At 47.9% G+C, this 22,897-nt stretch overlaps 1 pseudogene across 1 annotated transcript in view; it reads right to left on the reverse strand.

The window, feature by feature from the left end:
• The window catches only part of LOC310788622 (adhesion G protein-coupled receptor A3-like), a 91,579-nt pseudogene that overhangs the window by 53,363 nt on the left and 15,319 nt on the right, over positions 1 to 22,897 (reverse strand). Inside the window, exons 4-7 of the transcript in view lie at positions 8,949 to 9,020; positions 8,713 to 8,784; positions 7,784 to 7,944; positions 895 to 1,108 (exon numbers count right to left, since the gene is read on the reverse strand). The product of the transcript in view is annotated as an adhesion G protein-coupled receptor A3-like (transcript). The remainder of the gene's footprint in view (positions 1 to 894; positions 1,109 to 7,783; positions 7,945 to 8,712; positions 8,785 to 8,948; positions 9,021 to 22,897) is intronic.

Below are 22,897 nucleotides of genomic sequence, written 5' to 3' on the forward strand. Positions count from 1 at the left end.
CTGGCACAGAGGAAGGCGACTCCAGCTCGTGCAGCGCGCCGAGGGCGTTTCAATGGCGTTTCTCCTGTCTGCACAAGGAAGCGTTACCCGTTCTCTGCTTTTCCTCTTGCTCAATTTCAAAACAACAGCTGCGGTATGTGTTTGATCGCGTGCTGTCGGCTACCCTTTGAAGGCAGGGACCTGTGTCTGTGTCACAGGCTGGGCAAGTGTTTGCTGCAGGCGCTGCACCAATAAAAACAAAAACACGTCAAACACGTCTTTGCCGTGGATGGCTATTTCTGATAAGACGTCAAAGACGTCTTTGGCGGTGAATGAGTTAAGAAGTAATTCTGGCTATGTATTTACCTAAAAAAAAAGCTAATTTCTCCACATTTGGATTAATATTTCATCTCGTGGTGAGTATCCGAAGCACAACATGTATTTTGGAGCTAGTGAAGAATAAAAAATATATTTATTTATCCCCCCGAACAATCACCAGCCTATTACTATAGCAATACATGACACATAATCATCGTGACAAAATGCAAGAAGATCGCCGCCTGACCAGCGATGGACATAAAGAAGTTGTTCCCAGGGCGCCGTACGCTGCCCACTGCTCCTGGCCTGCCCCGTGGAGAAAGGACCGGCCAGGATGGGAGAAATGGCGAGGCTAAATTTCACGGCGCCATTGAAGCGTGTGTGTGCATGCGTTGTTGATGGTTGCTTATGACAAATACAGATGGGGTTTGTCTGTCCCGTTTTGTTTCATCACATATTAGATTCGCCCGCATACAATTAACAGCTCGATCATAAACAGCTGCAAAGACATCAGAGTGGACAATCTCACACACACACACACACACACACACACACACACAACACAGCCTGCATAAACATGAATGGACTTGGCCATACCTTGCGATGAGGGAGCAGTTCTGCACTATGCTCTTCTCGATGTAGATGCCTTGAGCGGCGTCCGGCTCCACCATGCGGCCGTCTTGGTACCACAGCACCTGCATGTCCTCGGCCACGAAGGAGGCCTCACACTGGAAGGGCAGGCTGTCCCCCTGGAAGACCACCTGCCGCTGGGACAGAGTCAGCTGGAAGGAGGGCAGTTCGAGCGGCGCGTCTGCAGCAGAGAACCAGAAGACGAGGTGTGTAAAACTAATTATGATGTCCCGAAAATGACACATGGCAGAAATGGCCGTCAAGCACTCCCTTTTATCAAACTGTTAGCTTCTTAACGAAACGATTCAATTTAACGTGACGACCATCAAAAAAATGACAAAAAAAAACTTTTCGCATTATTTCTAGTCACAAAATATCTCAGAAAGACTCAGCAAAATAATATAATATATAATAATATAATAATAATATAATATAATAATTATTTCCTGGTTCTTAGTTTTTTTGGGGGGGGCGGGGTGATTTGTTACATTTATTCGGGAGACAAGACAATGTCTTTTTGTTCCACCCATGGCATATTTTGGAGAGATAGGGAAAATATAGCGGTGCCTTGAATTCTGGGGTAGGATAATAGTTTTGTGCTATTTGTCATTCATGTCATGCAGTTGCCATGTATTTCATAACCCCCAAACTGATAAGATATGAGCAAGTACAAACAAAGGCAGCAGTGCCCTGCACGCCCCCTCTCTTATCTCCTGTGTCATTGCACAAGCTCCCCAAACACCAGCCTCTCTGATACCAAGAGGACAGAAACTAAAGAGGCAGTTCACCATTTTGACAATACTACCCCGCTGACTGATAACTCAGTGCTGGGGCTTTTTTTCAACCGGCCAACATCTTAACTGGTTCCTTTAGAGCTATAAAGTACCGCAGGAATGAGTCCGGAAGTAGCACTTCCGGTTCGTAGGGGAAAAAGGAAAAAGTGAATGGGACTTTGTTGTGGGGGTTTCGGTTACACGCATGAAATAAGGTCTGTGTTTAGCTAAAGTTTATGAAACAGCGAGGTTTGTGTTCAGATCTTCACAAACGAGGACCACTTTTATGACTTTTGAAGCGTGAATGCGTTCTTTTTTAAACGCGACTTTCAGAAAATGCTTCAAAAGTCATAAAAGTGGCCATGGTCATTTCATGCATTTAACCTAAATCCCCGTACTAAAATCCCATTCACCTTTCCCCTTGCGAACCAGCATGGTGGCAATTTCTGGGTAAGCCTACAAAAATCCCTGCAGTACTCCATTGCCCTCTGGATTCATCTGGATTGCAGAGATGCTCGCGTTCGGGTCGGGAAGGGCGTTAAAATCACTTTTAGGTGATTTGAGCGTGTAAGGCGATACAGTGTGTTTGTGCCATGTCTGAGAATACATCTTTGAGGCTGGGAATGCATTTCCAAATATTGTCAACGGGAAACATGAGCTCACAAGTTCTACATTTAGAGCACAAGTGAAACCGGACATCTTGGGTGTGTCACCAAACTTTTCATTACGCAAATAGGTGAGTGTGTTGGTGGTGGAAAAGCACGGTGGATGGTGGATGAAGCAAACCCATCATCAATATAATAAGAAAATAATTAGATGGACTGTTTGATAGTTTCACTCAGGGTTGCATTAAATAAAACATCCCTAGCTCAGACTATCATGTCCCTTGATAATGGAGCGTAATATGAGTGACACACAAACAGCCAATCATTTAACAGACAAATCCTAAAGTTCCCACCCACACACATATTAAGTGGCAGACTGAACGTTTGTTTAGTCTCTTAAGGGCTCTTAGACAGCAGCTTAGCCCAGACTAGCCTCAGGCTAGCGAAGGTCGTGAGCCTGCCAAAACCTGGTAGCGCGGCAGTCTGCGTTTTGTTGGGCTGCCCGTCTTTACAGACCAGACTTCTCTTCACTCACCACGCCATTTAACATTCACCAGCCCTCCGCTGAAGCAGAGTACAAGAGGTAACAGAGCCAGACTCTATTGGGTTTTCCCAGAGCTAATTACACAGCCGCAACACTCCATTTGTGTCTTTTTAATGGTTGTGTTAACATTCAAATTATTACCTGTGTGACTTGATAAATAAGCTGATTGAATATAATGTGGTTGAATCCAACCTTTGTACTCATGGTCTTTATTAACACATTGACTGCCAGCCGTTTTTTTTTGCTGTAGGTAGCTTCTGCCAAGCCGTTTTTTGAGGATTCTGGCTCATTTTACAAGAGCCGAGGATTCTTTTCTGCTTGGAGTTTGTGAACATACAATATAATAATAATAATAATAATGATTGGATTTATATAGCGCCTTTCCAAGGCTCAAAGCGCTTACACAGAATCATTATTCGTTCACACCATTCGTACCGGTGGTTCAGAAGCGTGGCAGCCACACATTGGCGCTCAACGGTCCCTCCGAACCACCATCATCATTCATGTCTACATTCATACCAATCATACCAATCATACCATTCATGTCTTACATTCATACCAATCATACCAATCATACCAGGCAAGGAGGGTTAAGTGTCTTGCCCAGGGACACAACGATTAACAGCTGGGAGGGAGCGGGGATCGAACCGCCAACCCTTGCGTCATTGGCTGACCCGCTCTACCTCCTGAGCTAAAGCCGCCCTCAATATCTCAAAAGTACTAATAGAATGTGTACTTTCTCTGTCTAAAAGAGTTAGTTTGTAGACTTAGTAGTTATGTAGATATTAGCCGTTGAGTACAGCATGGTTTCAGCGTCTGAGACAGAAAGCTGAGATAATCGCAGTTTTGTGAAATTCAATCAAACAGGCAGAAAAGTCACTTTAACCATTTATTTTTGGCATCAGTGAGACATCAGACATCTGAACAATAGTTGTTTTCAATAATAGAGGAATAATACAATAATAAAATAAATAAATGTCAAAATAAATACAAAACAAGAGCAGACCACAGGTCACTCGGCTTTTTTTTTTTTTATAGCTTTTTTTTTTTTTATATAGGTTTTTTCAGTTTGTGATCAAACCGGTTTGGGCTCGTACACCGAATCCAGAACTGCTCCAAAATGTAATGGGTACTTCCTTGGCCCATATTACACCCATCCACAAAGTTACATGAAAATCGGCAGGTGCTTTTATGTATTCCTGCTAGCTAGCAAACAATCAAACAGAGCATCAAAAACAAAACCTCCCTGGCAGGTTTTTTTTTTTTTTTACGACCCATGCCTACTCAGTGCCACTGAGCTTAGAACTTGTCTGAGTGGTACACCTCATAGCAGTGAGCCCTGTGTAATGGGACCTCACATATAACACAAAAGTAGCGTGTCTCGCGTCTAAGCTTATTCCTTGTACAAACCCTACACCTCCTTGCTGGGTGAGCTTGTTTGCGTGAGGCTGGATACTGGGCCATGACATGGCCCGCTAGATCGACATCCAGCCTGCTTGGAGGGTCCAGGTATGGTGCCCGGGGCATGGTTGCAGGTTGGTCACTGCTGCCCTCCCCCCCACCCCCCACCCCCCACCTCCTCCCCCCCACCCCCCACCTCCTCCCCCACCTCCTCCCCGCCACCCCCCACCTCCTCCCCCACCCCCCTCCTCTCCACCACAGGTTTGGTCCATGCATAGATAACACTCAGGATGAAAGCCATCAAAGTTTTACACTTTCTCTGTGGGTGTTTAGCTTTGTACAGAACAAAGGCGTTATAAAAAGACATCTGAAACATGTACATGACAAATTTGAAAGGCCACCTCGATGTCTTCCTGGCAAAGGGATAGTATGCGATGTTCTGGTCCAATCTGTCGACCCCATTCATGTACTTGTTGTAGTCCACAACGCACTTGGGTTTTGCGTGTGGGACCCTCTCTCTGCTGCCTTTCTGCCTGACCTGCACCGTCTCCATCGTGTCGTCGTGCATAGTGGAAACCATTTTGACGATTCGCTTGTCGCGCCAGGCCAGAACCATGGTGCCACCATTGTGGCGCATGACCGTTTCCCCCATCTTCACTGTGTGGTTGGTAACCTTCGTAGCAGGTGGCTCGCCCCTGTTCTTCCTCAGAGTGCCACAGACATGTGTCTGACACTCCAGCAGCTGTGCACACATTCCAACAGAGTTGTAGTAGTTGTCCATGTATAAATGGTACCCCTGCCCTGCCAAGTCCCCGAGGAGGAACTCCACCGTCTCGCCTAGGGAGGACCGCTCACCACAGTAGGGCTTCATGCTGTAGCAGTAACCTGTCTGGGAGTCACAGAGGATGTATGATTTTATCCCATACTTTATGGGTTTCTGTGGGTTGTACACCTTGAAGGCCAACCGCCCACGCCACAGGAGCATCCCCTCATCAATACTGATGTCTTGACCTGGTGTGAACATGGCTCTGAACTTTCCTAACAGGTCGTTCAATACTGGCCGGACCTTGTACAACCTGTCTGCACCATCAACATCAAAATTGTTACTGAAATGGAGGAATCTGGTTAGCAGTTGAAAGCGGTTGCGAGACATGGTTTTGTTGAAGTGGGGGGTAGCATACACTTCATTTTTGGTCCAGTACATGGACAGTTCAGGCTTCTTCACGATCCCAGTGAGGAAGTATAGTCCCAAGAAGCTCTTGATTTCTGCCACATCAGTGTCCTTCCACCTCCCAAGCCTTGAATGTGGCAGAGCCTCGCTCACCTGACTGATGCACTGATGGGCATACAGATTTGTTTGTGCTACAATGGCCTGGAGCAGCTCATCGTCCAGGAAGAGCTGGAAAAAGTCCACTGGTTGAGCAGGAGCACCACCAGTATGAGGACCCGGTTCTGCTGTGAATGGGATGTGGGTTGGCTCCCAGTCAACATCACTCCACTCAGGAGGACCTGCAGGCTGGGGACGTTTCCCACTTCCAGCTCCATCTGCAAATTATAGAAATACATAATTACCATAAAATAGTGTTTTTCATATGTGTGGTACTGAATTCTGGAGTTCTAGAATTTCTGGAATTCTGGCTGGAACCTGTGATGTGAAAATAAACCTGATTCTGAAGAGTGATCTTACCCATTTTCCTGGCACCAGAGGATGTGGCACCAGATGCTGTAGCGCTACAGCTGGCTCCAGGCTCATCTTCAGAGTCTGAAATTCAAGATTCAAGATTTTTATTGTCACTCCATGGTACAAGTATCACGTGTGAAATTCTTGTGCTGTGAACTCCGTTTACAACATAGTACAAATATAACAGGGCATTGAGTGCAAAAAAACAACAACAAGAGACAACAATCAATAAGGCAGTATAGTGATAAGACATACTGCCTTATTGATTGTTGTGTCTCTTGTTGTTCAGTAAAATGAATTGACTGACTGCTGGCTTTTGTACAGTCATAGTAATTACATTTACACAAGTTACACAAGTCATCTCAAACATCGTCTTACCACTGCTGCTCTGTGGAGCTTCGCTCCTCGACGGGGCCCATTCTTCCTCAGAATCCTCCGCGTCTGGAGAAGACGTGAGGTCGCTCGACTCGGACGACTCAGTCAGCCCAGCAGCCGCAGCGGCGACATGCATGGGCTCACCCCGTTCCTCATCCGAGACCTCGGAATCGGTCTCCGGCACAAGCTCGTTTCGGACGGAAAAGAAATCCAGCAGTGATCTCTGATCCGCCGATCGCTTGCGTGCAGCCGCCGAAGACCGCTTGCGTTTGGCCGGCATGGCACAAACACAAACACCACCCACTCCCAACTAAACTAAAACTGAAAATACTAACTAAACTAAACTGAAATAAAACAACTACTGCTACGACTAGATCAAACTGAACTGAAATAAGGCTAATCTACCGGCTACCAACTCGATCAAACTGAACTAGAATAAACGCTAAATACTAATACTAAAATGAACTGACGCTAAGGCTAAGCTAACTACAATGAACTGTAACTACGCGCTAACTATCTATCTAAACAAAGTCTACTATAAAGACTATACTAAACACTACTACTGTACTAACAACTAACAAACTAAATCAACTACGCTAACCAACTCGCTCTAAATCTGACTCTAAATTGCTAAATTGCTGAAATTCTCTATGTATAAATCGCTATGTAATTCTGTCTCGCTCTGTATCTAACCAACCTACTTTCAACCCACGCTGATCAAAGGAGCCCGCCTTCCTTATATAGAAATCTTTGTTAGAGTACTTCCGGGGCAGCGGGAGAGGTCGGATCCACATTCACATATTGCCCAAGGGCCTCACCTAGTGGAAACCACTGAAAAAACAGTTCGACGTGTAAACACGTCGTTGGCAGTCAACAGCTGGATTCTGAAAACGTGTTTACACGTCGTTGGCAGTGAACGTGTTAAAAATAGACAAAAAATTATCAATAATTATTGATATCGACTGATATGCAATCATCATCATCATGAAGTGATGTAACTCAACTGGACGTTATGTCATCAGTGATGTCACTTGAGCAATTGTGCATTGTGACATCACTGATTATGTCATAGGCATTGTGACATCATCAGTGATGTCTTAAGAGCAATAGTGAGATCATCAGTGATGTCATGAGAGCAGGTGAGCCTGCACAGCGGTCGAGCTGCATGGCGGGCGAGGGAGCAAGTGAACCTGCACAGCGGTTAAGCTGCAGGGCGGGTGAGGCCACGCAGTGGCCGAACTGCACATGCGAGCTGCAGGGCGGGTGAGGCCGCGCAGTGGCCGAGCTGCGCATGCGAGCTGCGCATGCGAGCTGCGCATGCGAGCTGCAGGGTGGGCGAGCCCGTGCAGCGGGCGAGCCTAGGAATCGAGCGCGCGAGATGCCGAGTATTTTACATCAACATATATTTTTTGACTATATAGCCCAGCCCTATACAGTATAAATGTATACAGGGCAGGTGAAGTGTGTGTGACCCTACCACAGGTGAGGAGTTCAGGCTTGATGGAGGTAATGAGTTGGCCCTGGAGAGATCGGGGGTAGAAGCACCGGGTGTCCTTCACCCCGATGTTCCTGTCTTTGATCCAGCGCAGCAGCCACAGGAGGTTGCAGTCACACAGCAGGAAGGGCGTCTGAAACTCTCTGGGGATGTACAGCAACACACAGAAGATCAGTTTCAGGCACTGCCATTGGTAAAGTATCCAGTCAGGTGACGTGAATGGTACGTATGCAAATTAGCTATTTGCCTGATGGACAAACACCGTCTTGTTTTTGTATTTTACAGCTTCAACGCCGCATTATGTAACTTTTATCTTAATCTAACAGCTTTTTAATCATTTTGATGATACAGTGACTTCTAATGGGGAGAATGGCAGCTCGGCCTGTTTCTGCACTATGGATTTTTGGTGGCTGCGTCCCAGTGCGGCTTGACAGTGTCAAGTTGCCTGGAACATTTAAGTCCATTTCCTGCACAGCTCCTTCAAATTAAAAGTTTTCCACTGACAAACTAATGGCATGCTTTTATTGTGAAGTACATATAGGGAGTTAAACATGTTTCGCTTTCTAGCTTGATCAGCGGCGCGATTAACTACTTCTTTCACTGAAACAAGTCGAGACAACATCATTTGGGGATATTTGGAGCTATCCCCCCCCCCCCCCAGCAAACCAATTATAAACACTGCAGGAAGATTAGCAAAGTAGAGAGTACAAGCAGAAACATTAAAATAAGGCTGATATCTGAACATACAAAGTGGGAAGTGTAGCATTTAGGTGGCGTCGCAGTTTCCCCAAATAGAAATGTTGACAGAATGGGGTTTTAAAGCATTCTGATTGACTTAATTGTCACGGTGAATATCCTGTGATTATGCTTGAATAACAACACGCGGACTCCTTCCTTGTCATCACACTTACAACGTTTTCAGAGACACCAAGCTGTCAAAGGTCCCCTGAGCCAATGACGAGAACATGTTCCCTGACAGGTTTCTGAGGAGAAATACACAACAACGGTGATCTGACACATTTGATAAGAAACTGATCAAAAACCCGATGATGCGGTAATGTGTCGTGTTTACATGAATGCCTACTAGACAAAGTCTGTATAATCATTGATTTTCCAGCACAAAACATATTCAATATTGATGACTTACAGTCTGACCAGGCTGGTGAGGCCCTTGAAGATGTCCACATTGAGACAGCCAATGCGGTTGTTGGATAAATCTCTGTAATGCACAAAGAAAGAGAGGTGTCTGGTTGGTTTTCGTCCACATTTCAAAAACAATGCAAAAACGACAGCTACAATCGGCTGAACAACCATCAATAGGCAAGTAGTGTGAGTTTTATGACAACAAGATAAGCCATGGAAAATCAAATGGAATCATGTGACAAATTGATAAATACCAGGAAATGTATGTTTTAAGTCAGTGAGATACAGCCAGACAGGGTTTTCAAAAGCAAAGCCAGGACTTGACAGAGACAGGTTGAGGCAAGAAGGCCAAAAAAAAAGAAAGTTCAGTTTTGTCAGGTTTACAACTTTTCAAGGTGATTTGGGATGATGTCTGTGTTGTCCTTGGGGGCTAACCAACACATCAAAGGCAGAGTAACAGTCTGGGAGGTGATTCATCGCCCACGATTAAAGTCAAACGCGTCAAAACTGTGTGTTTCTCCTCTGGATGGGACCTGACATCACGTCTCTGGCGAACATCAGATGGAAGTGTCTGCTGCTGGGCTTCCCCAGGCCTTTTTACGAAGCATCGCAGACGATTCCAGCGCCTAACATGGAAAAGACTGATCCTAACTCCGTGAATTACACCTAATGTGCAAACATTTCGAAATGGCTTCGAGGGGGAAAGGCAGTCATTCAACTGGAAGCCCCGGGTCAACTTTCCACTAATACACACTAGCTCACACTTCAACAGTCGGTTTCTTTAAACATTGCGCCAGGGCTGACTAAAAAAAAAAAAAAATCAGGGCATGTCTGGATGTTATAATGTCACATCAAAAGTCAGTCTAAACAAAGCCGACAAATGTGATTAATATCACACGTCTAAATTGTAGACTCTTACAACGAGCGTGACAGAATTAAGCTGAAATTCCTAGATCGCCATCATTCGAGGCAACCAATTGGAGGTCAAGGTTCAAAATCACAGCTGAAACAAATATTCCTCTGTCCACTCCATACAATGATCACATGCTAGAGAAGTGCAAAGTAAAGAAATAACAAGAAACAGGGAGACAAGGTAGATGATTACGGTACTTCAACCCACAAGCTAGTAAACTATATCCAAAGACGCCGGAGGAATGCGATGCCGACAAAAAGTGATACCTGGAAAATGACTGTCAGGCATATGCTAACTAACATCCAAGCATTTCTTTAATTATTGTTGTTGGTCCTTAAGGTGCCAGCTGGGCAATTTACTGTGTGAGGTTATTAGTTCCACTTGTGGAGTGGAAGACAAAGCCGCCTTTTGCCTGCTTGCCAGTTCTTGCTAGCATTATGTGCCAGCAGGGGAAGGATAACACAGTAGGAGTAAAGGGGGGTGTTTCATTAGCAAAGGTATACAATTTCATCTGACTTCATTGCCAAGCAGTGTTGGGGTAACGCATTACAAAAGTAACATATTACATGTAATATATTACTTTGAGTAGTAACTCAGTAATATAACTTATTACCAATAGGATTTCAGTAATATTATACCAGTTACTTTGTCAAGTAACACAAGTTACAAATTGATTTGTTTTTCAATCAAAGCACATATTTAAATACAGATACAATCATCTCCTAATCAAATTGTGTGTTTTTATGCAAATAACCACTATAGAGACAATAACAAAGGAAAAGGGTAACATTTAGAATTTTGGACGGTTTGGACACTGACTTCAAGACGGTTTAAATTCTTTTTTGGGATGGTTCCGGCGCGGCGATGTCCTTCTGCTACTGCTGTTAGTTTGGTGAAAGTAATGCAAAAGTAGTGTAATAAGTAAAGTGACAAGTTAAGGCCCAATTATACTCCATTTTCATCCGTAAATAAGGGCGTCCGTTTCAAACGGTGTAATCGTCACTGCCCACATACTTCCATGCGTCTTTCACGTTGGTATCATGTTAAGCAATACATCCACCAGTGGGCAGTAGAGAGTCAAATGCATGAGTGTGTTGTGTGTGGTTTTCCTCCGTTTCATGCGTATCCGTAAGCTTTCAGATGACGGACAGAAAACGGACAAAATGAACGCAGAGTACGGACAGAAGGCTCTGTCCGTCTCCGTCTCCGTCTTTAACGTTGAGTATAATTGGGCCTTTACTCTACACAGACAGTAATATTGTAAAGTAATGTATTACTTTCGAATGAAACTAGTAATATGTAGTATACTACCTTTTGGAAGTAACTTGCCCAACACTGTTGCCAGGACTGAAATACTTGATGTACAACTGTTGTCCATCAAGGGAAAAAGAGCCCTGAGAGATGATGCTGAATAACGGCGTTACTTTTTTTTTTTATACATGTAACTCATTTTCCCCGTGAAAAGAATCTGTATCATTCCACACCGTAGATAATGTAAATAAACATATCTTTTATATTGCTATGGAGCCATTACTGACAGGAACATAATAACACCACTAGTCTCCATCTGCTTTTCTTTATGGGAAGCGGTGGACGTTGCCAAAAGTCTAATCTCACGCACAGTCCTTGGGCCCACAAGCATGAGGCAAATGAACAGCACAGAGGAGTGTTTGAGTGCAGCGGCTTATTCACTTGTTGTGAACAAGATGAGGAGCAGATGCAGAAAATAGCCCGATGTGATTAGGGGCTGAGGCCACGGCTGTTCAGCTGTTGGTGGAATGTGGGCTAAAGGGGTAAAGGGTAAATGGGTAAGTTAAGTTAAGTTAAGTTAAGTTAAGTTAACTCTGTGGGCTAAAGGGGTAATGGGTAAATGGGTAAAGGGGTTCTGCTGGCGAGAACGTGTGTAAGGGCCCAGACAGATCAACTCCATCGAGACGCGGCGCCCGCTGTAGTACGTAGGGATGTCACGATACTACAATTTCTACTTCGATACCGATACCCAGGAAAATATCGATACTCGATACCATTTTCGATAACACATGAAGGGGGGGATGATGACACATCAAGAAGCATAAATATAAAGTTAGACAGATGGATGGACAGATGCACACTTCTCCATCATCTAGGCCTGATCAATCTTTGAACTTAGACAGCAGATTAGCCCTGCTCTAGCCATCAGAACACGTTTAGCTTGTTGAAGCAACAGATACCCGATGATATAGGGAGGGGAAAATCTGTGATTTTTCATTAAAAGAAAGCACTGATGGTATCAAAACTGTTGCAAATAAGTATTGTATCGGATTAAAACCTTCAGTATTGATACTTTTCGATACTATCGATACTTTTGACAACCCTAGTAGTACGACGATGTGGGAGTGTCTCACTGCCCTCTGCCCCACCCCCTCAAAACAAGCGTGTGTGTGTGTGTGTGTGTGTGTGCGCGTGCGCGAGCAAGCACGGGTTCTGTTGTGTGTGTGGGATGTGTGTGATTGGCCAGCTGCAGCGTGACGTCGGGGTTGCATTCCTCCAAAGTAGGATCGCCCTGAACTTTCTCGCCATACGACCGACCTACCCCCATTGAAAATGAATGAATCGAGCGCTGTGTGTAAACTCCTTAAAGGGAAAGCTCGCCCTAAAATCCAAAATACATATTTTCCCTCTCACCTGTAGTGCTATTTTTATGCATCTAGATTGTTTGGGGATAGTTGCCTGGGTTGTGGAGATATTGACCGTAGAGATGTCTGCCGTCTCTCCATCCAATCCAATGGAACTGGATCAGGATGGCTCTCGGCTTGTGGTGCTCAAAAGCGCAAAAAAAAAAATACATTTGAAAAACAGCAATGTCTCGTTCCAGAAATCATGACCCGGTAACTGAAGATAATCCACAGACCTTGTTGTGAGGGGTTTCATGTAGGAACTATTTTCTTTCGACCGAACTACACCCACTAGCTGCTAGCTAGTTCCTACATGAAACTAACAGCAGCTAGAGCAGCAGCTAGCTAGCGGTTGCAGTTGGGTCGAAAATAGAAAATAGCGTGTATTAGTGAGTGTGTCTGCAACTATCTGTGTGTGAAGAGGTCTGAGAGTGGGGTCAAGGGGTAGACGTGTCTTTCCCCTGAGGCTGTAATCAACAGTACACCCTACACCTCTGCTCTCGGCTCTCATAATGAGCCCCAGACAACTGGGACCACCAGGCACCACCTGACTATGAGATCAGATGTTGTGAGGGTGGAGGTATGTGGTGGAGGGCTTCTCGGCACCAGCCTGCTAGTCTGTGGACTGGATTTAACTTGTCATTCAGTTGACTGTCTCGTAACTTAACAATTTTATTATTATTATTATTATTATTATTATTATTTATCTTATCCAGGGAAGTGCACATGTTCTTTGTCCAGCAACGCACTGCTTCACATTCACTCCGTTACATCCACATTCAAGCTGCCCAGCAGTAGCGGTCTTCTACCGTTGGCTACTTGGTAGTGGTGGTGGTGGTGGTTACACTGAAGCAGGGGTTCAGTAGGTGTTGAAGTGCCTTGCTCAACAGCTTGAGCAAGGCACTTCTACAGCTTGACTGTAGTTGCTGAGGGATCATGGGAGAGTGTTATAATCATTTTCCCAGGCCGTGCAGGAATTTAACCCGTTGGCCTTCCAGTCACAAGGCTGCCTCTCCAACCTCTAGGATAGCACTGCTCTCCACTCATCTGTGTCCTACCTGCCAGTCCTAGCTGGAATCGCCCCAGCCAGTCTTCGACGGGATGCGGCTACCCTCGCCCTGGCAAGAAAAGCCCAGAAGCACGACTGGCACATCCTGCATAAAGCCACAACAACACCGGCACCACCATGCAGGCTCAAGTCTCGCCATCCCTACAACAAGGCAGCACAAGAGATGCTACATTCCATCCCTGAGGACTGCCTGGCTGGCAGCATCCTGGGAACAGATGTGGGAGACGGCTGGGCCCTCCCGCATTCAACAATACATCCAGGACCCAGGAGGCGGTGTAAAAGGAGAAGACATGCCACGCCATCTATGGACCTTACTGAACCGTCTGCGCTCTGGCGTCGGACGCTTCAAGTCATCCCTGAAGAGGTGGGGCCTATCGGACAGTGCGGCATGCGAGTGTGGCGAGCCTGAACAGACTGCCGAGCACATAATCACCCTATACAGCCCACCCTCTTCGACTTAGGACCAGAGACGAGGGCGTGGCTGCATGACACTGAGTTGGCCATCTGGCGATACACGAAAGAAGAAGAAGAATCTGTTCATCATTTAATCTACAATGGCTGTGATGATGATGGGTGGATCCCCTATCATCCAAACTTCTGCTACTGTCCCTTTAATGTCCATGTGACTCCTCTTTCACAAGGCAGGTAAAAAAAATGGCAGCAGAAATGAAAAGAAATCTAATTAGGCACTTGTGATGGGGGAGGTGAAATTGAACCAGTGCCTAGAGGAGAGGCAGAGAGAGAAAGGACCATCACAGCATTGGGTGCTCATGCTATGGCAAAAGGTATGTGACATGTACTTTCATGTCATATTCTTCTCATCGCTGTCAATAGAGAGCCAAAGTGAATGTTACTTCCTGCTTCAGCACTGTACCAGAGATTTTCATCCGCCATTTATTTTCCCATAGACATTTTGTACATTGCGAACATTGAACAAAAGCACTCGACAGCAAAACCATTATTTCAAGTTTGTCTGACTTTGGACTCTGTTTTCATAAACCCTCCGGCTCACATGGCAAATAATCACAACAAGCACTCCAAACTGCCTCCTTGCAATTAAGAGGAAAACTGCTGAATTGAGCTATTTTGGTTTAGGAGGACCAAATGTGGTACGCGTGCCGTGCAGAAAGACACTTGCACAGAACACAGTGCAGATGACAGCGAGGAGCTGCACACAGCACAGAACACAGTGCAGATGACAGAGAGGAGCTGCACACAGCACAGAACACAGTGCAGATGACAGAGAGGAGCTGCACACAGCACAGAACTAGGGCTGTCCCAAACGATTATTTTCTTATCGATTCGACTAACGATTATTTTTTCGATTAGTCGATTAATCTAACGATTATTTTTTATTTAACTTCTTTATTATATAACAATAAATTTACCCAAAACAAATAAATAACCAAAAACTTCTCAATTTCTGTATTTTATTTAACCATCTGATTCTCTTTAACAGTCCAACATAAAATCTCTCAAATAAAATTAAAGCAAGAGCTTGTCCTCAAATAAAATGAATATAGTGCAATTCAAAATAAAATAGTAGAATAAATAAAATTCAAGTCACTTTCAGGAGGAATACCAAAAACCTTGTGCAATGTCAACTGAGTTTAGCAGCAGTCCAACATAAAATCATCATCTTACAGTACAATGGTGTGCAATTTTCAGTAACAGTGCTCTTAATTTTGGAGAAAGACAAAATGCTCCATGTAAGATGGTCACACACATGGACTGTACACACATCATCCAGAGACACAAGACTGTCTGTAGCATCCACACCATAGACTGTACATAATCCACACCCAACATGGGTCCATGTGAAAGCATGGGAATGCCCACTGGAATCGACTGGAAAGAGTGTGCTGACGTCAAATGACGCTCCGCTGATGGGTAATGTGGCTAATATGTTAGCGGCTAACTGTTGTCGTTACTTTACATGGCAGTAAAACGCCACGAATGACCAAATTGATTTAACTTTTAACCATTTCGATTTCCACTTACCATACGGACCCCCAGCATTTGTTAGTTTATAACGTGACTATATTTATAATGTTTATAACGTGCTCCAGCTTCCGGTTTCGCAAACCGGTCGGAGTACGTTATAACGTTATAAATTGTCACGACGTTAACAACTAACCAATGCTGGGGGTCCGTATGGAAAGTGGAAATCGAAATGGTTAAAAGTTAAATCAATTTGGTCATTCAGTGGCATTTTACTGCCATGTAAAGTAACGACAAGTAACAGTTAGCCGCTAACATGAGCTACACTATTTTTGTTTTGTGACGATTGGGGCGCGTCGAAGCACGTAGCGTGCGTCGACGTATTTACGTAGTCGACGTCATCGATTACGTCGACTCGCCGGGACAGCCCTACACAGAACACAGTGCAGATGACAGAGAGGAGCTGCACACAGCACAGAACACAGTGCAGATGACAGCGAGGAGCTGCACACAGCACAGAACACAGTGCAGATGACAGAGAGGAGCTGCACACAGCACAGAACACAGTGCAGATGACAGAGAGGAGCTGCACACAGCACAGAACACAGTGCAGATGACAGAGAGGAGCTGCACACAGCACAGAACACAGTGCAGATGACAGCGAGGAGCTGCACACAGCACAGAACACAGTGCAGATGACAGAGAGGAGCTGCACACAGCACAGAACACAGTGCAGATGACAGAGAGGAGCTGCACACAGCACAGAACACAGTGCAGATGACAGCGAGGAGCTGCAGAGTGCACAGAACACAGTGCAGATGACAGTGAGGAGCTGCACACAGCACAGAACACAGTGCAGATGACAGTGAGGAGCTGCACACAGCATAGAACACAGTGCAGATGACAGCGAGGAGCTGCACACAGCACAGAACACAGTGCAGATGACAGCGAGGAGCTGCACACAGCACAGAACACAGTGCAGATGACAGAGAGGAGCTGCACACAGCACAGAACACAGTGCAGATGACAGAGAGGAGCTGCACACAGCACAGAACACAGTGCAGATGACAGTGAGGAGCTGCAGACTGCACAGAACACAGTGCAGATGACAGCGAGGAGCTGCAGACTGCACAGAACACAGTGCAGATGACAGCGAGGAGCTGCACAGCACAGAACACAGTGCAGATGACAGCGAGGAGCTGCACACAGCACAGAACACAGTGCAGATGACAGTGAGGAGCTGCACACAGCACAGAACACAGTGCAGATGACAGTGAGGAGCTGCAGAGTGCACAGAACACAGTGCAGATGACAGTGAGGAGCTGCACACAGCACAGAACACAGTGCAGATGACAACGAGGAGCTGCACACAGCACAGAACACAGTGCAGATGACAGCGAGGGTCTGCACACAGCACAGAACACAGTGCAGATGACAGCGAGGAGCTGCACACAGCACAGAACACAGTGCAGATGACAGCGAGGAGCTGCACACAGCACAGAACACAGTGCAGATGACAGTGAGGAGCTGCACACAGCACAGAACACAGTGCAGATGACAACGAGGAGCTGCACACAGCACAGAACACAGTGCAGATGACAGCGAGGGTCTGCACACAGCACAGAACACAGTGCAGATGACAGCGAGGAGCTGCACACAGCACAGAACACAGTGCAGATGACAGCGAGGAGCTGCACACAGCACAGAACACAGTGCAGATGACAGCGAGGAGCTGCACACAGCACAGAACACAGTGCAGATGAGAGCAAGGAGCTGCAGACTGCACAGAACACAGTGCAGATGACAGCGAGGAGCTGCACACAGCACAGAACACAGTGCAGATGACAGCGAGGAGCTGCACACAGCACAGAACACAGTGCAGATGACAGCGAGGAGCTGCACACAGCACAGAACACAGTGCAGATGACAGTGAGGAGCTGCACACAGCACAGAACACAGTGCAGATGAGAGCAAGGAGCTGCACACAGCACAGAACACAGTGCAGATGACAGCGAGGAGCTGCACACAGCACAGAACACAGTGCAGATGACAGCGAGGAGCTGCACACAGCACAGAACACAGTGCAGATGACAGTGAGGAGCTGCACACAGCACAGAACACAGTGCAGATGACAGCGAGGAGCTGCACACAGCACAGAACACAGTGCAGATGACAGCGAGGAGCTGCAAACAGCACAGAACACAGTGCAGATGACAGCGAGGAGCTGCACACAGCACAGAACACAGTGCAGATGACAGCGAGGAGCTGCACACAGCACAGAACACAGTGCAGATGACAGCGAGGAGCTGCAGACTGCACAGAACACAGTGCAGATGACAGTGAGGAGCTGCACACAGCACAGAACACAGTGCAGATGACAGTGAGGAGCTGCACACAGCACAGAACACAGTGCAGATGACAGCGAGGAGCTGCAGACTGCACAGAACACAGTGCAGATGACAGTGAGGAGCTGCACACAGCACAGAACACAGTGCAGATGACAGTGAGGAGCTGCACACAGCACAGAACACAGTGCAGATGACAGCGAGGAGCTGCAGAGTGCACAGAACACAGTGCAGATGACAGTGAGGAGCTGCACACAGCACAGAACACAGTGCAGATGACAGTGAGGAGCTGCACACAGCACAGAACACAGTGCAGATGACAGTGAGGAGCTGCACACAGCACAGAACACAGTGCAGATGACAGTGAGGAGCTGCACACAGCACAGAACACAGTGCAGATGACAGTGAGGAGCTGCAGAGTGCACAGAACACAGTGCAGATGACAGTGAGGAGCTGCAGAGTGCACAGAACACAGTGCAGATGACAGTGAGGAGCTGCACACAGCACAGAACACAGTGCAGATGACAGCGAGGAGCTGCACACAGCACAGAACACAGTGCAGATGACAGCGAGGGTCTGCACACAGCACAGAACACAGTGCAGATGACAGCGAGGAGCTGCACACAGCACAGAACACAGTGCAGATGACAGCGAGGAGCTGCACACAGCACAGAACACAGTGCAGATGACAGCGAGGAGCTGCACACAGCACAGAACACAGTGCAGATGACAGCGAGGAGCTGCAGAGTGCACAGAACACAGTGCAGATGACAGCGAGGAGCTGCACACAGCACAGAACACAGTGCAGATGACAGCGAGGAGCTGCAGACTGCACAGAACACAGTGCAGATGACAGTGAGGAGCTGCACACAGCACATAACACAGTGCAGATGAGAGCAAGGAGCTGCACACAGCACAGAACACAGTGCAGATGACAGCGAGGAGCTGCACACAGCACAGAACACAGTGCAGATGACAGCGAGGAGCTGCAGACTGCACAGAACACAGTGCAGATGACAGCGAGGAGCTGCACACAGCACAGAACACAGTGCAGATGACAGTGAGGAGCTGCACACAGCACAGAACACAGTGCAGATGACAGCGAGGAGCTGCACACAGCACAGAACACAGTGCAGATGACAGCGAGGAGCTGCACACAGCACAGAACACAGTGCAGATGACAGCGAGGAGCTGCACACAGCACAGAACACAGTGCAGATGACAGCGAGGAGCTGCACACAGCACAGAACACAGTGCAGATGACAGCGAGGAGCTGCACACAGCACAGAACACAGTGCAGATGACAGTGAGGAGCTGCACACAGCACAGAACACAGTGCAGATGACAGCGAGGAGCTGCACACAGCACAGAACACAGTGCAGATGACAGCGAGGAGCTGCACACAGCACAGAACACAGTGCAGATGACAGCGAGGAGCTGCACACAGCACAGAACACAGTGCAGATGACAGTGAGGAGCTGCACACAGCACAGAACACAGTGCAGATGACAGCGAGGAGCTGCACACAGCACAGAACACAGTGCAGATGACAGCGAGGAGCTGCAGACTGCACAGAACACAGTGCAGATGACAGTGAGGAGCTGCACACAGCACAGAACACAGTGCAGATGACAGCGAGGAGCTGCAGACTGCACAGAACACAGTGCAGATGACAGCGAGGAGCTGCACACAGCACAGAACACAGTGCAGATGACAGTGAGGAGCTGCACACAGCACAGAACACAGTGCAGATGACAGCGAGGAGCTGCACACAGCACAGAACACAGTGCAGATGACAGCGAGGGTCTGCACACAGCACAGAACACAGTGCAGATGAGAGCAAGGAGCTGCACACAGCACAGAACACAGTGCAGATGACAGCGAGGAGCTGCAGAGTGCACAGAACACAGTGCAGATGACAGTGAGGAGCTGCACACAGCACAGAACACAGTGCAGATGACAGCGAGGAGCTGCAGACTGCACAGAACACAGTGCAGATGACAGAGAGGAGCTGCACACAGCACAGAACACAGTGCAGATGACAGCGAGGAGCTGCACACAGCACAGAACACAGTGCAGATGACAGCGAGGAGCTGCACACAGCACAGAACACAGTGCAGATGACAGAGAGGAGCTGCACACAGCACAGAACACAGTGCAGATGACAGTGAGGAGCTGCACACAGCACAGAACACAGTGCAGATGACAGTGAGGTGCTGCACACAGCACAGAACACAGTGCAGATGACAGTGAGGAGCTGCACACAGCACAGAACACAGTGCAGATGACAGTGAGGAGCTGCACACAGCACAGAACACAGTGCAGATGACAGCGAGGAGCTGCACACAGCACAGAACACAGTGCAGATGACAGCGAGGAGCTGCACACAGCACAGAACACAGTGCAGATGACAGTGAGGAGCTGCACACAGCACAGAACACAGTGCAGATGACAGCGAGGAGCTGCACACAGCACAGAACACAGTGCAGATGACAGCGAGGAGCTGCACACAGCACAGAACACAGTGCAGATGACAGTGAGGAGCTGCACACAGCACAGAACACAGTGCAGATGACAGTGAGGAGCTGCAGAGTGCACAGAACACAGTGCAGATGACAGCGAGGAGCTGCAGAGTGCACAGAACACAGTGCAGATGACAGCGAGGGTCTGCACACAGCACAGAACACAGTGCAGATGACAGCGAGGAGCTGCACACAGCACAGAACACAGTGCAGATGACAGCGAGGAGCTGCACACAGCACAGAACACAGTGCAGATGACAGCGAGGAGCTGCACACAGCACAGAACACAGTGCAGATGACAGCGAGGAGCTGCACACAGCACAGAACACAGTGCAGATGACAGCGAGGAGCTGCAGACTGCACAGAACACAGTGCAGATGACAGTGAGGAGCTGCACACAGCACAGAACACAGTGCAGATGACAGTGAGGAGCTGCACACAGCACAGAACACAGTGCAGATGACAGCGAGGAGCTGCAGACTGCACAGAACACAGTGCAGATGACAGCGAGGAGCTGCAGACTGCACAGAACACAGTGCAGATGACAGTGAGGAGCTGCACACAGCACAGAACACAGTGCAGATGACAGCGAGGAGCTGCAGACTGCACAGAACACAGTGCAGATGACAGCGAGGAGCTGCACACAGCACAGAACACAGTGCAGATGACAGTGAGGAGCTGCACACAGCACAGAACACAGTGCAGATGACAGCGAGGAGCTGCACACAGCACAGAACACAGTGCAGATGACAGCGAGGGTCTGCACACAGCACAGAACACAGTGCAGATGAGAGCAAGGAGCTGCACACAGCACAGAACACAGTGCAGATGACAGTGAGGAGCTGCAGAGTGCACAGAACACAGTGCAGATGACAGCGAGGAGCTGCAGAGTGCACAGAACACAGCACAGAACACAGTGCAGATGAGAGCAAGGACCTGCACACAGCACAGAACACAGTGCAGATGACAGAGAGGAGCTGCACACAGCACAGAACACAGTGCAGATGACAGCGAGGAGCTGCAGAGTGCACAGAACACAGTGCAGATGACAGCGAGGAGCTGCAGACTGCACAGAACACAGTGCAGATGACAGAGAGGAGCTGCACACAGCACAGAACACAGTGCAGATGACAGCGAGGAGCTGCACACAGCACAGAACACAGTGCAGATGACAGAGAGGAGCTGCACACAGCACAGAACACAGTGCAGATGACAGTGAGGAGCTGCACACAGCACAGAACACAGTGCAGATGACAGTGAGGAGCTGCACACAGCACAGAACACAGTGCAGATGACAGCGAGGAGCTGCAGACTGCACAGAACACAGTGCAGATGACAGTGAGGAGCTGCACACAGCACAGAACACAGTGCAGATGACAGTGAGGAGCTGCACACAGCACAGAACACAGTGCAGATGACAGCGAGGAGCTGCAGAGTGCACAGAACACAGTGCAGATGACAGTGAGGAGCTGCACACAGCACAGAACACAGTGCAGATGACAGTGAGGAGCTGCACACAGCACAGAACACAGTGCAGATGACAGTGAGGAGCTGCACACAGCACAGAACACAGTGCAGATGACAGTGAGGAGCTGCACACAGCACAGAACACAGTGCAGATGACAGTGAGGAGCTGCAGAGTGCACAGAACACAGTGCAGATGACAGTGAGGAGCTGCAGAGTGCACAGAACACAGTGCAGATGACAGTGAGGAGCTGCACACAGCACAGAACACAGTGCAGATGACAGCGAGGAGCTGCACACAGCACAGAACACAGTGCAGATGACAGCGAGGGTCTGCACACAGCACAGAACACAGTGCAGATGACAGCGAGGAGCTGCACACAGCACAGAACACAGTGCAGATGACAGCGAGGAGCTGCACACAGCACAGAACACAGTGCAGATGACAGCGAGGAGCTGCACACAGCACAGAACACAGTGCAGATGACAGCGAGGAGCTGCAGAGTGCACAGAACACAGTGCAGATGACAGCGAGGAGCTGCACACAGCACAGAACACAGTGCAGATGACAGCGAGGAGCTGCAGACTGCACAGAACACAGTGCAGATGACAGTGAGGAGCTGCACACAGCACATAACACAGTGCAGATGAGAGCAAGGAGCTGCACACAGCACAGAACACAGTGCAGATGACAGCGAGGAGCTGCACACAGCACAGAACACAGTGCAGATGACAGCGAGGAGCTGCAGACTGCACAGAACACAGTGCAGATGACAGCGAGGAGCTGCACACAGCACAGAACACAGTGCAGATGACAGTGAGGAGCTGCACACAGCACAGAACACAGTGCAGATGACAGCGAGGAGCTGCACACAGCACAGAACACAGTGCAGATGACAGCGAGGAGCTGCACACAGCACAGAACACAGTGCAGATGACAGCGAGGAGCTGCACACAGCACAGAACACAGTGCAGATGACAGCGAGGAGCTGCACACAGCACAGAACACAGTGCAGATGACAGCGAGGAGCTGCACACAGCACAG

The sequence above is a fragment of the Poromitra crassiceps genome, assembly GCF_964638095.1.
Source record: "Poromitra crassiceps genome assembly, chromosome: 13".
Classification (NCBI taxonomy): Eukaryota; Metazoa; Chordata; class Actinopteri; order Beryciformes; family Melamphaidae; genus Poromitra; species Poromitra crassiceps.